Consider the following 12,973-nt stretch of genomic DNA (forward strand, 5'->3'; position numbering starts at 1 on the left):
TGACACTAGCTCAAAGTTTTACAGACCTGATCAGAGGTGTGCGTATCACTCCAACAGTGTTGGACATGATACCGAGGACTGTATCAACTTGAAGCATAAGATTCAATGTCAATAGTAACCCTTTGCCGAATCATGGAGGTGCCACTATCAATATGATAGAGACAGATGATGACTGGTGCGTGACAAAGGCAATAGTTATGGTTGCTCCTGATGAACTGGAAAAGGCTGTGGCTTCGTTGAGCATTAGAGAAAAGAAAGAGTTTGTGATTCTGACACCCGAGAAGGCTGTTGCCTTGGTGCCGCGAGATACTCTTACCCGACCCAAATTTGTGATTGAAAAGGTCGTTACCCAGGGTATGACCAGATCCGGCAGGTGCTACACACCGAAAGAGTTAGCTCAAGGAGGGCAGAAGAAGGACCAGACAAAAAGGCCGATCAGTGAAGCCGAGGCCGAGGAGTTCTGGAGAAACATGCAGCCAAAAGTTTATTCAATTGTGAAGCATTTGGAGAAGACGCCGGCTCAAATCTCTGTGTGGGCCTTATTGATGAGTTCGCAGTTACATAGGCAGGCTCTGATGAGGACTTTGGATGATACTTATGTGCCTGTGGGCACTAACAGTGACAATTTAGCAGCCATGATAAACCAGGTCATCCGAGGACACCGAATCAGTTTTTGTGACGAAAAGCTCCCCTTTGAAAGGAAGATGCACAACAAAGCTCTACACGTCACCTGTATGTGTCGAGACAAGATAATTAATCGCGTCTTGGTCGATGACGGATCCGGTCTTAATATTTGCCCACTATCGACTCTGAGGCAGTTGAAATTCGACTTGGGAAAGCTTCACCAAAACCAAGTCAATGTGAGGGCCTTTAATGGAGTACAAATAGACACATTGGGTGCAGTAAACTTGGATATTCAGGTGGGCCCTGCAGATTTTAATGTGGAGTTCCAGGTGTTGGATATCAACACCAGTTATAACTTGCTTCTGGGAAGACCGATTATTCATATGGCCGGGGCTGTGTCTTCTACCTTTCACCAACTAATGAAGTTTGTTTGGAAGGACAAAGAATTGGTCATTTATGGTGAAGGCAGTCATTCCAATGCGTATGTACCGATCGTTGATGATGTCTCTCGAGGTTGTGATTTCTACGCGGTGGAGTTGGTAAATGCCACCGGTGATGACTTGGCTCCATAGCCTCATATGCCTGCCGTGTACAAGATGATTGCTACTGTTATGCTCCAGAATGGTTTCGAACTAGGTTTTGGATTGGGGAAACATTTCTAAGGAATCATCGAGCCTATCCAAATTCCCGCCAAAGGAGCAAAAGTTTGGTTTGGGATATGTCCCAACAGATGACGAAGCAGAGATGAAGAACAAGAATGTTGATCAAGCATTGGCCAGGCCAATTCCTCATCTATACCAGTCATTCCCGGTGCGAGGATATGTCAATGATGATGGTCTCGGGGGAAGGAATCTGTGGCCTTTTTGAGGAGATTGATGCGGTCATTGAGGAAGAGGCTGGGACATCAGGCATCCGTGATGCAGAGCCTGAGGAGCGATTGCAAAACTGGACCTCCACACCACTCCTGATTTCCCGCTCATCTGGGTAGAAAAGACATGTGTCTTTGTTTGTTTTAAAATCGGTGGTAGTCCGAAAGAGGCCCGAGACCCACCCTTTATGCAGTTTTATTTGTTTGAAGTTTTTAAATCCCTTGTGATGTTTCAAAAGGCAAAATGGCCCTCGGCCATGGCCAAAGTTTGTGCTTGTCTTTCAATTTAAATGAAAAGCCTTTTTTATCAAATTTGTTTCTTTACTTATCTGTTTATATTTTACTTTCCTAACTTTGTTTGTTTATAATTTCAGTAATATTAATTTAAAACCTGTCAATGTCATGTCATGTCATGAACCGAGTGAACAAAATGAGGCAAGTGATGATGAGTGTGAGGAATATGAAGAAGAAAATGAGGTTCCCGAACATGTTGCTGAAGAGTTTCGACAATTTGAAAATCAACATAAGCCAAATTTGGAAGAAACCGAAATTATGAATCTCGGAGATGAGGAATGTGTTAAAGAAGTAAGAATTAGTGTCCATCTGACGGAAGCTCAAAGAAGAGACCTGGTTCGCTTGCTTAGTGAGTACATTGATGTATTTGCCTGGTCTTATAAAGACATGCCAGGGCTGAGCACAAATATGGTGTCCTACAAGTTGCCGATCAATCCAGATTTAAGTCCAGTAAAACAAAAGATTCGGAAGTTCAAGCCTGAGTTGAGTTTGAAGATCAAAACGGAGATTACAAAGCAGATCGAGTCCCAAGTAGTGGAAGTGACGCAGTATCCGACTTAGTTAGCTAATGTTGTTCCGGTTGCCAAAAAAGACTGAAAAATAAGAATTTGTGTCTATTACAGAGATCTCAACAAAGCTAGCCCAAAAGATAATTTTTCATTACCAAATATTCACATTCTCATTGATAACTGTGCTAAGCAAGAGATGCAGTCATTTGTGGATTGTTATGCGGGTTATCACCAGATCCTGATGGACGAAGAAGATGCAGAAAAAACAGCTTTCATCACGCCTTGGGGTGTATATCATTATCGGATAATGACTTTTGGTCTCAAAAATGCCGGTGCTACTTACATAAGGGCCATGACGACCATTTTTCATAATCAAGTCCCGCGAGAGTTCGGATCACTTGACTCACTTGAGGAAATTATTTGATCGTCTGCGCCGATATAATTTGAAGTTAAATCCCGCCAAATGTGCTTTTGGAGTGCCAGCTGGCAAGTTGTTGGGATTTATAGTCAGCAGGAGGGGCATTGAGCTTGACCCTTCCAAGATCAAGACGATCCAAGAATTACCTCCTCCGAAGACCAAAAAAGAGGTGATGAGTTTCTTAGGAAGGTTGAACTATATCAGTCGATTCATAGCTCAATCCACTATGGTGTGTGATCCCATCTTCAGGTTGTTGAAAAAAGATGCCTCGACCAAGTGGACCGGAGAATGTCAAACTACTTTTGATACCATCAAAAACTATTTGTCCAATCCACCGGTGTTGGTCCCTCCACGAGAAGGGAGTCCGTTATTGCTATATTTGTCGGTCTCGGATAACGCATTGGGATGCGTGCTTGGTCAACATGACGAAACTGGGAAGAAAGAGCGAGCCATTTATTACTTGAGCAAAAAGTTCACTCCATATGAGGCTCGTTATACTATTTTAGAGAGAACATGTTGTGCTTTGACTTGGATCGCTCAAAAGTTGAGACATTATTTGTCTTCTTATACCACATACCTTATTTCCAAGATGGACCCGTTGAAGTATATTTTCCAGAAAGCAATGCCGACTGGGAAGTTGGCTAAATGGCAAATGCTTTTGAGTGAATTTGACATCGTGTACGTGACTCAGAAGGCGATGAAGGCACAAGCCTTAGCCGATCATCTTGCAGAGAATCCAGTTGACGAGGAGTATGAACCGCTCAAGACTTATTTTCCTGGCGAGGAAGTTTCATTCGTGGGCGAAGATATTTCTGAAGCATACCCTGGTTGGAGAGTGTTCTTTGATGGAGCGGCGAATCATCAAGGGAAAGGAATCGGAGTGGTCTTAGTGTCAGAAACCGGTCAGCACTATCTTATGGCGGCTAAACTCCGATTTGAATGCACAAATAATATGGCCGAATATGAAGCTTGTATCCTTGGTTTGAAGATGGCCATCGACATGAATGTTCATGAGCTTCTAGTTATTGGAGACTCAGACTTACTGATTCATCAGGTTCAAGGAGAATGGGCGATGAAGAACCCAAAGATCACACCGTATGTGCAGTATATACGGAAGTTGTGGCTGATTTTGTTCGCAACAACCTGATATGTAGGTTTGGAGTACCAAAATCCATCATTACCGATAATGAAACGAATCTTAACAGTCACTTGATGAGAGAAATACGTGAACAATTCAAGATTACTCACCGAAACTCAACCGCTTATCGTCCCCAAATGAACGGAGCTGTAGAAGCCGCCAACAAGAACATAAAGAAGATTTTGAGGAAAATGATTGATAATCGCAGAGGTTGGCACGAGATGTTGCCATATGCTTTGTTGGGTTACCGAACAACTCTCAGAACATCAGTTGGGGCTACTCCATATTTGCTAGTATATGGAACAGAAGCAGTTATACCCGCGGAAGTTGAAATACCTTCATTGAGAATCATCCAAGAAGCTGAATTGAGTGACGTCAAATGGGTTCGTAAGCGGATTGATCAGTTAACATTGATTGATGAGAAGAGAATGGTTGATGTTTGTCATGGTCAATTGTATCGACAGAGAATGATTCGTGTTTTTCACAAGAAAGTAAGAGCTAGAATGTTTGAAATTGGTCAATTGGTTCTCAAACGCATTTTCCCTCACCAGGATGAGTACAAAGGGAAATTTGCACCAAATTGGCAAGGACCCTACATGGTTCATAAAGTATTATCTGTAGGTGCCTTGGTCCTGTCGAAGATCGATAGCACCGAATGGCCGAAACCGATCAACTCAGATGCTGTCAAGAGATATTATGTGTGAAGCTTCAGTTTGTACTTCGGTTATTTCCTTGTAAGCTTCTATTATCTTGTAATTGCTTTGATTAGAATTTCATCCTTCTTGTAATGAACTACGTCTGACTTGAATTCTCAAGAGTGACATACGTAAGCGACCTATGTTGGCATCGGTCACTCCTTTATCCCTTTTCAATATCTTTTTGTATTTGAACTACGTTCGATCTAAATTCTCAAGAATGAGATACGTAGGCGGCCTATGTCGGCCTCGGTCGGGTTTCTTTGTAATTTTTCTTACTTTCGTTAATCCTCGAGAGGGGGAACTACGTTTGACCTGATTCCTGCCTCAACGGGTTACATAGGCGCCACAAGGGTTCGGTCATATCTCCCGTAAGATTTCTCTTCTTCCTTCACAATAGAAACTGGGACAGAATTTTTGAGAGGAACTCAAAAATTCTCAAGAAGAAGATCTCTCCAACAAAGTCGAGACTGTGGTTATTTCAAAATTTGCAACTGGGACAGAATTTTTGAGAGGGTATCAAAATTTCGTGATTTGCTCACCAACGGTTAAAGATAAGCCAAGACAGTTAACTGGGACAGAAATTTTGAGGATGGCCTCAAAATTTCAGTAATGTTTATCAGCAGTTTGGAACAACTTTGAATACTTTCCGGCAAGTAATCAGACAGATCTCAAAACACCAACTCCGAATGACGTTCATTAAACTTGACGTGACATGACACTTGGCAGTGGCTTTTTTCCAAACATTACTTTTGAAAATATATTTTCCTTATAACTTTTTCTCCATGTTTCAATTATTATCGCATAAGGTGTTTTGTCTTATCTATCAAGAAGTGGGAGATCGGAGAAATCAATCGAAGATAGCAAGACAAGGAACAGACAACCGAAGAGATCGACACAGATCAGTTCCTTTTTTTTTTAAAAAAAAAAAACTATCAATTTTTCTGTGGACGCAGGTCTATAAGCTTGCCTCAAGATCAACATATCCCACCATTCAACGAATATGGAGAAGTCAAAGGGGCAAAGAGCTCCCCAAAATTGACGATATTTCTGTGGATGCAGGAAATATTTTACGCTGCTTATATCAAACATTTTGGAATATGAATAACATTATTTCATTCAATTTCCAACAAGGCGAAGTCCATAATGAACGTGCAACTATGTTCAGAGATGGGACAAATGAAAACCACGAAGAGAGAAATATTATTATTTCCCAGCAACTAGAGATACTTGAAAGACGTTTATCTGCGTTATATTATCATACATGATAATATTACTACCCGGAGAGTCGTTTACATCGTATTATCAAATGAGATGATACCACTACTTCGAGGGTCATTTTTATTCATATTGTCGATTGAGACGATATCATTACCCGAAGAGTCATTTACATCGTATTATCAAATGAGATGATACCACTACTCCAAGGGTCATTTTTATTTATATTGTTGAATGAGACGATACCACTACCCGGAGTCATTTACATCGTATTATCAAATGAGATTATACCACTACTCCGAGGGTCATTTTTATTTATATTGTCGATTGGGACAATACCGTCGTCCAAGAGATACCCAGAAGATCACATATGTTGCTAGGCGAAGCATCATCTTCGTTTGGTATCAGGGAGGCATCATCGAAGTCATGCATAGCAAGAGAAAGAAGTCATACATCGCAGGGAAGTCATGCATAGCAAGAGAAAAGGAGCCATGCATCACGGGAAAGAGATTCATGCATAGCAAGAGAAGAAAGTCATGCATTGCAAGAGAAAGAAGTCATGCATTGCAAGAGAAAGAAGTTATGCATAGCAAGAGAAAAGGAGTCATGCATCGCGGGAAAGAGATTCATGCATAGCAAGAGAAAAGAGTCATGCGTAGCAAGAGAAAGAAGTCATGCGTAGCAAGGGAAATAAGTCATTCATTGTGAGAGAAGAAATTCATGCATCGCGGGAAAGACGTCATGCATTACGAAAGAATAGTCATGCATCGCAAGAGAAAAGAGTCATGCATCGCAAGAGAAATATTTACCTATCACAAAAAGATCAACATCAACTGCATCATTTTCTTTGCAAAAACGACATCAAAAGAACCTTCAACATATTACACCAGTTTATTTTATTGCTTTGACGTCAAAGCAAGAGACATAAGCTTTATTTGCTTTACGTCAAACCCGATGGAGTTGACGTCAAATGTTCAAGGAGAACAATTAAGTGTCAACAAGGTAAAAGACGTTGTCTCCCATTTGAATTGCATTTTTATGCTAATGAGTTTTATCTCAACCCTTGTCGAGAGCATCCGAGAGGATGAATTCTCAAAACAAACCACAGGTGCGGACGACTTCAAAAAGGATGCAGCACAGCGTGAAACTTTTTCTTAGCAGCGAACTGGGACATAGTCCAAAGAGGAGTGACAAACTCTTAGGACGCGAGCAGAGGAGCGACTTCCACCACAATCAAACCACACCCCTATCAGAAGGCATGTGGGTTTTTCTTAGGTTTGTTGGTTTCAGTTTCGCTTCCGGTATTTTTTCGTCTCTACCGGAAGCGGCTTTCCAATCCGAGTGACAAATGTGCCAAGAGCTTTGGGAATTATGTCCATGTGAGTTCTTAATTATGGGTGTGAAGCGCGCCGCATTCATAACTAAGAGGTTGCAAGCCTCCTTTCCACACTCGACTTACTTTGTCGCTCTCTCAGAACCGAAGGTTATCTTGGCATAAGAGATTTTCCTTTTCAACCGATTGAGTCGAACTACAAGCAGCCTGATTCCCTAAGTTAGGGATATGTAGGCGGGATCAGTGTTGAAAAATCGGCTGTATTCCATCACTCGCTCTAAATCTTATTTTTGAGCATCCCGGTCTCTTCATAATTCGATACCAGGATGACTTTTGAATTCTTTCAAATCGTGCGTCAAATCAAGCGTATCAAGCTACAAGGCCTGAAATCTCATATAGCTTGAGATATGTAGGGAACCCACTTTCAGGGTTCGGCCATGATTCCTAAAGTCCGTACCAAATCCCCCTCCTAAAGGATGAAGATGTAGTTGGCCAAAATTGGATTCGTCAATTTCATTTTCCTCGGATTTCGTTCATCAATCCAAGTAAAACGAGGGACAGGTGTTGACACCAAATTTTGACCCTCCCCGATAATAATTAATTTGCGAGTTTCTTAATTTTCAAACGATTTAGAATAATTACTTTATAAAATTCAAATATCTTCGAGGCTTTATGTAATTTTAGTCGGTTCTCATAGTATTTTATAATTATATATGTTATTAGTGTTTCTTAAATATTCAAAATCATCTTAAAAAAGATTTTATTTTAATTAAATCTTCAATTGAATTAATTGGGTTTAAAGTATATTCGTAATTTGGAGTCATTTAGCTTATTAGCTTAATTTTTGGAAGCTTGTTTTATTAATTTACTAACTTAGGTTGTGGTTATGATTTTAAATTATTTAGTTTATAATTAAATTAAATTTTATTTCGTTAAGATTAAGAAGCTCGCTAATTAATTTATATTAATCTATCTTATATAGAATCTAGCCGAACTCTCTAAAATAACTCAATATGGCTAAATTATAAATTCCAAGTTGGTTATAATTGTAATGCAATTGACCATTTCCTAACTACAATCTTAGCCGCATTTTGCCCCGATTTTGGACCAATTTTCAGCCAGAACTTGGCCAAAATCCTTCTCCAAACAATACAGCTCATTAATGCCTTCAATTTCCAGTCAACATTACACCAAAATCCCAGCCCACTTTTTTTTTTCCCTTAACCCGTAACCCGACCCAATCCGTCACCGACCCAAACCCCTTTTTCTTTCTCAAATGTTAACAACAATTCCAAACACTCACAGACGAAACGTACAGCAGCAGTACACAGCAAAAAAAACCCAGAAACGCGTGTAGAAGGAGCAGCAGGAGCCAGCTGCGAAAATCGTCCTAGTGGCCGCGAGATCCGGCCACGTAGCACTCCAAGGACGAGTCAATCAATCGAGCTCGTCCATCTCTCCTTTCCTCTTCCGGCAATGGTCGAATTTCAAAAAAAAAAATGCCTCCCCTTTAATGGAAAAGATTTCGAGTTTGAATTCGAAATGGGCCTTGAACCTAATTTCTATCTGTTTGCCCCCAATTTCTGCACTAGTTTCTTCCTATAAAGGTTACCCTCTTTTCATATTTCAAAGGGAGAACGTCAGAGAAGAGATTTTTTTTTACTTGAAAATTCTAGAGTCGGGATAAAGGGTTGGCTTTTCTCTGTGAGCGACTTTCGACTTAAGAAATCCGAGCGATTTTTTTTTAAAGATTTTCTAGTGGGAAAGTTGGGAGTCAAGGAAAGGTTGGAGTTACTTTGAACAAATCTTATACTTAAAAAGTTTTAGACGGTTCTTTTTTTTATCTATTTCGAAGAAGCTCGTTCGAAGCTTTTGATCGGCTGTTTGAGTTTCGAATCTGTGTGGCGGAGGAATCGCTGCCCGTCCACTCGTTTCGTCCCGATTTGCTGCCCGAAAAAAGGTAATGTCTCTCCTTTATAGCATTCTTCCCGTCTCTTTAGTATTTTTCTATGTGATATTTCTGATGCCGGAAAGTCTCGTTCCATAGTGCGTCTAGTGTCTGGTATAGTTGAGTTTGTAATGTTCTAATGCGATCTACGCACCTGGCCGATTTTCTCAAGTCAGTTTTAACGTCTGTTGGTTATCTGTTTCTCTGTTTGGAAACTTGCCGTATTACTCTTCTTCTCAAATTTGTTAAGTGTTGATGTTTGTCGGTTAAGAAGTAGCTCAAACCACCCTTCAATAACTATGAACAAATTGGTCTAGCAATGCCTTTGAGTTTGAATGTTTGTATAAGTTTAATCCTTTATTCTGTTCTAGATAGATTTCATTTGTAGGTTTATTTAAGATTACTTGCTTTGGTAAATCTTTTCTTGTTTCAATAGTTGAATCGATGTGAAAAAGGTGTTTTGTAGTTACTTAAAAAATGTGATTTATTTATGGTTAAGATCAAAACTTAAGTATAAGAATATATTCATCTTGATATAATATTGCTTCCTCTGTTTGCATTGGCACATTTTTGTTGTTTTAATCTTAGTTTTGTTGCCCATATAGAATATGCAGTTATCTATGCTTTTAATTTGAGTTCTTTTTTTGTTTTATTTTTAAAAAAAAAGGGGGCAATGTTTTGGATGTGTTTTTTTTTTTTTTTAGTTATTATTGATGTGCTCTATGGTGCTAAATTACGAGAGATATTGCTATGTCTCGTCGTCTGCCCGTTATGTGTTGTTAATTAATTATCCCGCAATGTCTATCCTCTGTTCATTAAGTGTTTGTCATGTGCCTGCAGTTCTGTTTTTTTTTTACTAAATCCATCATACAAGCATGTTCATACAGTGACTTTTGTTTAGCTAAAAAATAAATTTTTTAAAAAATAGACTAAAAATATTCATGTTCTTTTCTTAATTGAAGTGGTCCTATCTTCTAAAATAAGTTAGATTATTTGGTATTTATTACGTTGATTGTTCCATTTATTTGTTTACTTATGATTCGAATATTGCACTAAAATTTAAGAAACTATCCAACTCTAATTCATTTTCTTTTACCTTGTTTATTCGCATGCGAAATATGCCCGAATTCTTCATGACCTCCTATCTCCTTACCTTGCATTTCGAGAGAGAGCCATAAAGGCTCTGAATCCCTTTGTCGAGTCAACCGGCCATTGAAAGTCGACGTACAGGTCCCGGAGTCGAAAATGTTGGAGCAGATTAGAGAATTGAAAAGATTGGGCCAAAGACCCACTTTTAATTCCAAAAATGTATTTTGTTTTTACTGGGCCTAAACCCATTTAGTTGTTATTCTTATTCTTGTTGGTTCTTAGGACAGGTGCCACTCAAATGAGCCTTTGGCCCAAAACGAAAAATGGGCCCAAATACTGGTCCAAGCGGACAGAAACCTAATTTGGGTCCAACTCTCTTTCCCTTTTTACTTTACTGTGTTTGTTTTGCGTGTTAAAATTTGTCGTTAATCTTAGGGTCGAAAAGTTCAAATCCCCAAAAGACGCTCATTTCGTTTTAACAACTTAATTAAACCGATCATATTTCAAAAGACTTAAAAGAATAAATTTCAAAAGGTATCTCACTTAGGTCGTAGGTCAATATTTCCCTTTTTCCCTTTTATAATCGTCTCAACTATAAAATATTTCAATCGTTCTATTCAAATTAAGTTAAAGTGTTTTAGCCAAAAATTTAATTGTCGGATAACCACATTAGTGGATATTCTAGGTGCTTTTAAAACCTTCCTAGAATGTTAATAAGAACCCCGAACCCCCTCATATTTTCAATTGATTTCCTGTTTAAATCTATTGAAAATCAGTTTTTCTTGATTTTTCTTAAAAATTAAGTGACGACTCTTAAATCAGTCAAACAATAATATTTTCCTAATAAAACAGTATAAAGTCATGAGACTTCCTGATGCGAATTCAAATTAATTGGACGTCAATTTGAGTTTTTTTTTTGTATAAATTATAGGAATCACATAGTGTAAGATCTAAATTACATCCTATCCCTACTAAATTTTCAATTTACAAAAATCCCTTAAAAAAGGAGGCAGCTGGATACATACCTACCGTTCAGATACATTGTAAACAACTTCTTGTTGCGCTTAAAAAGGAACAAATCAGGTAAAATTTATTTTACTTATTTTGATTTCCTTGATTAACGCACGTAAAATATATTTTTACTTATTTTAATTTCCTTGATTATCGCTTAACTGATTCTTATCAGTCCATATCTCAATAGGTAACATATCACAAATTTCAAATTTCAAATTTATATCTTCTCCATTGAACAACCATTAATATTGAAAAAAGTGGTAATTTAAAAAAAAACTCGAAAAATTTGTTGATACAAGATGAATATATCGATTTTGTTGAGGCATTCAAGAATTTGGGTGAATAGGTGAGTTATGAAGATTGCAAAAGTGATGGAATCTCAAATCCATCAATGATACAACATACAAGATGGATGGAGATCTACATTGATGCTACATCTGACGATCTATCAAGCCCCATTAATCGATGTTCAAAAGAACACGAGAAGATTTATCAACAATGGTTCATTAATTTTGTTGATTCTGATAAAATTTTTAGTGTTTTTGCGCAAATAAGAGAAAAAAGAAATAATTTTTGAATGATGGGGTTGTTAATTTGATACAGATGGAAATGGATGTCTTACTAGTGGAGATGTCATCCAGTTCTTTGCCATGTCCAATTTGCCTCGATCAGAACTCAAACATGTTCTTTTCTATTTTTCATGTTTGTGAAAGCTTGAACCATTAGAAAACTTTGATTAGTCTTGCATCAAAAACATCAAAAAATGGTATTTCATTTAATGTAACATTGACTTGTTTAATTTTTTTAGGTTGTTGCATTTAATGGAAGAAGATGCATTGTTAGCCTTGAAAAATATGTAATTGTGGAGATTTCAACTAGACGAAATACCTTGTGCAAACACAATTGTTGTTTTGAAGAGCAAAATATTACAGATATGCATCCCCACTGATTACTACATTGCAGTGAATATGTATCATAGACATTAATACATAAATCTCACTGCTAGCTTTAGATCCTAATTACTAAGATTCACAATAGTTTGTAATATTACTTTCTATACCATATTTTGATCGTGAGATACATGTATCATTAAAGGAGAGATACATGTATCTAACTGTTTTAAAAGTAGAGATACACGAGTTGTTGTGGACGTTGTGGACACGAATGTCACAACCGTAGGACTTGTACTTTTTTCCCCAAAGGAAAGTGAATCATTGAATTTATATAAGATATTCATGTTCATGTTGAATAATTTTTCAATTATATGAATTTTGCACTTTTATATTTTAATAAAGTAGCTTGAATTGTTAACAATGTGAAGTATCGATACAATATATGTGAGTTTTGCTATTTTGTATAAAAATTAGTTCAATTTGTGGGTGATTTATTTGATACATAATTAACTTATGTAAATCTATAAGCATTGATAAAACTCATATCTAAGTTATCTAATAATAACCTATGTGAATTTGATACATAATTATGTAATTTGTATGCATATATAAGACTCATATCATTGTATCATATACATTAAGTGAAAGATTGATTATGTGTTTCTGAACTTTTCTTTTGTATCATGTTCAACTGGTGTGAAACACCATATACACGTAATGTATCAAACAAACACAATTTGACAAGAACCAAATCATCTTGCTGCGATGGAGTGAAACGACCCTTGGATTTTAGAGGATCATTTTTATCACTGACATAGTCTGACTTTGCCTTTTCAGTATCGTATCTCCATAATAATGCTTCATATCTTGTGTGAAGATAATCAGCTCGAAAACCATTTGATGGGATGTTGATTTCGTCACTAAGGAACTCA

The sequence above is a fragment of the Solanum tuberosum genome, unplaced genomic scaffold (assembly GCF_000226075.1).
Source record: "Solanum tuberosum cultivar DM 1-3 516 R44 unplaced genomic scaffold, SolTub_3.0 scf00177, whole genome shotgun sequence".
In the NCBI taxonomy this organism is placed as follows: domain Eukaryota; kingdom Viridiplantae; phylum Streptophyta; class Magnoliopsida; order Solanales; family Solanaceae; genus Solanum; species Solanum tuberosum.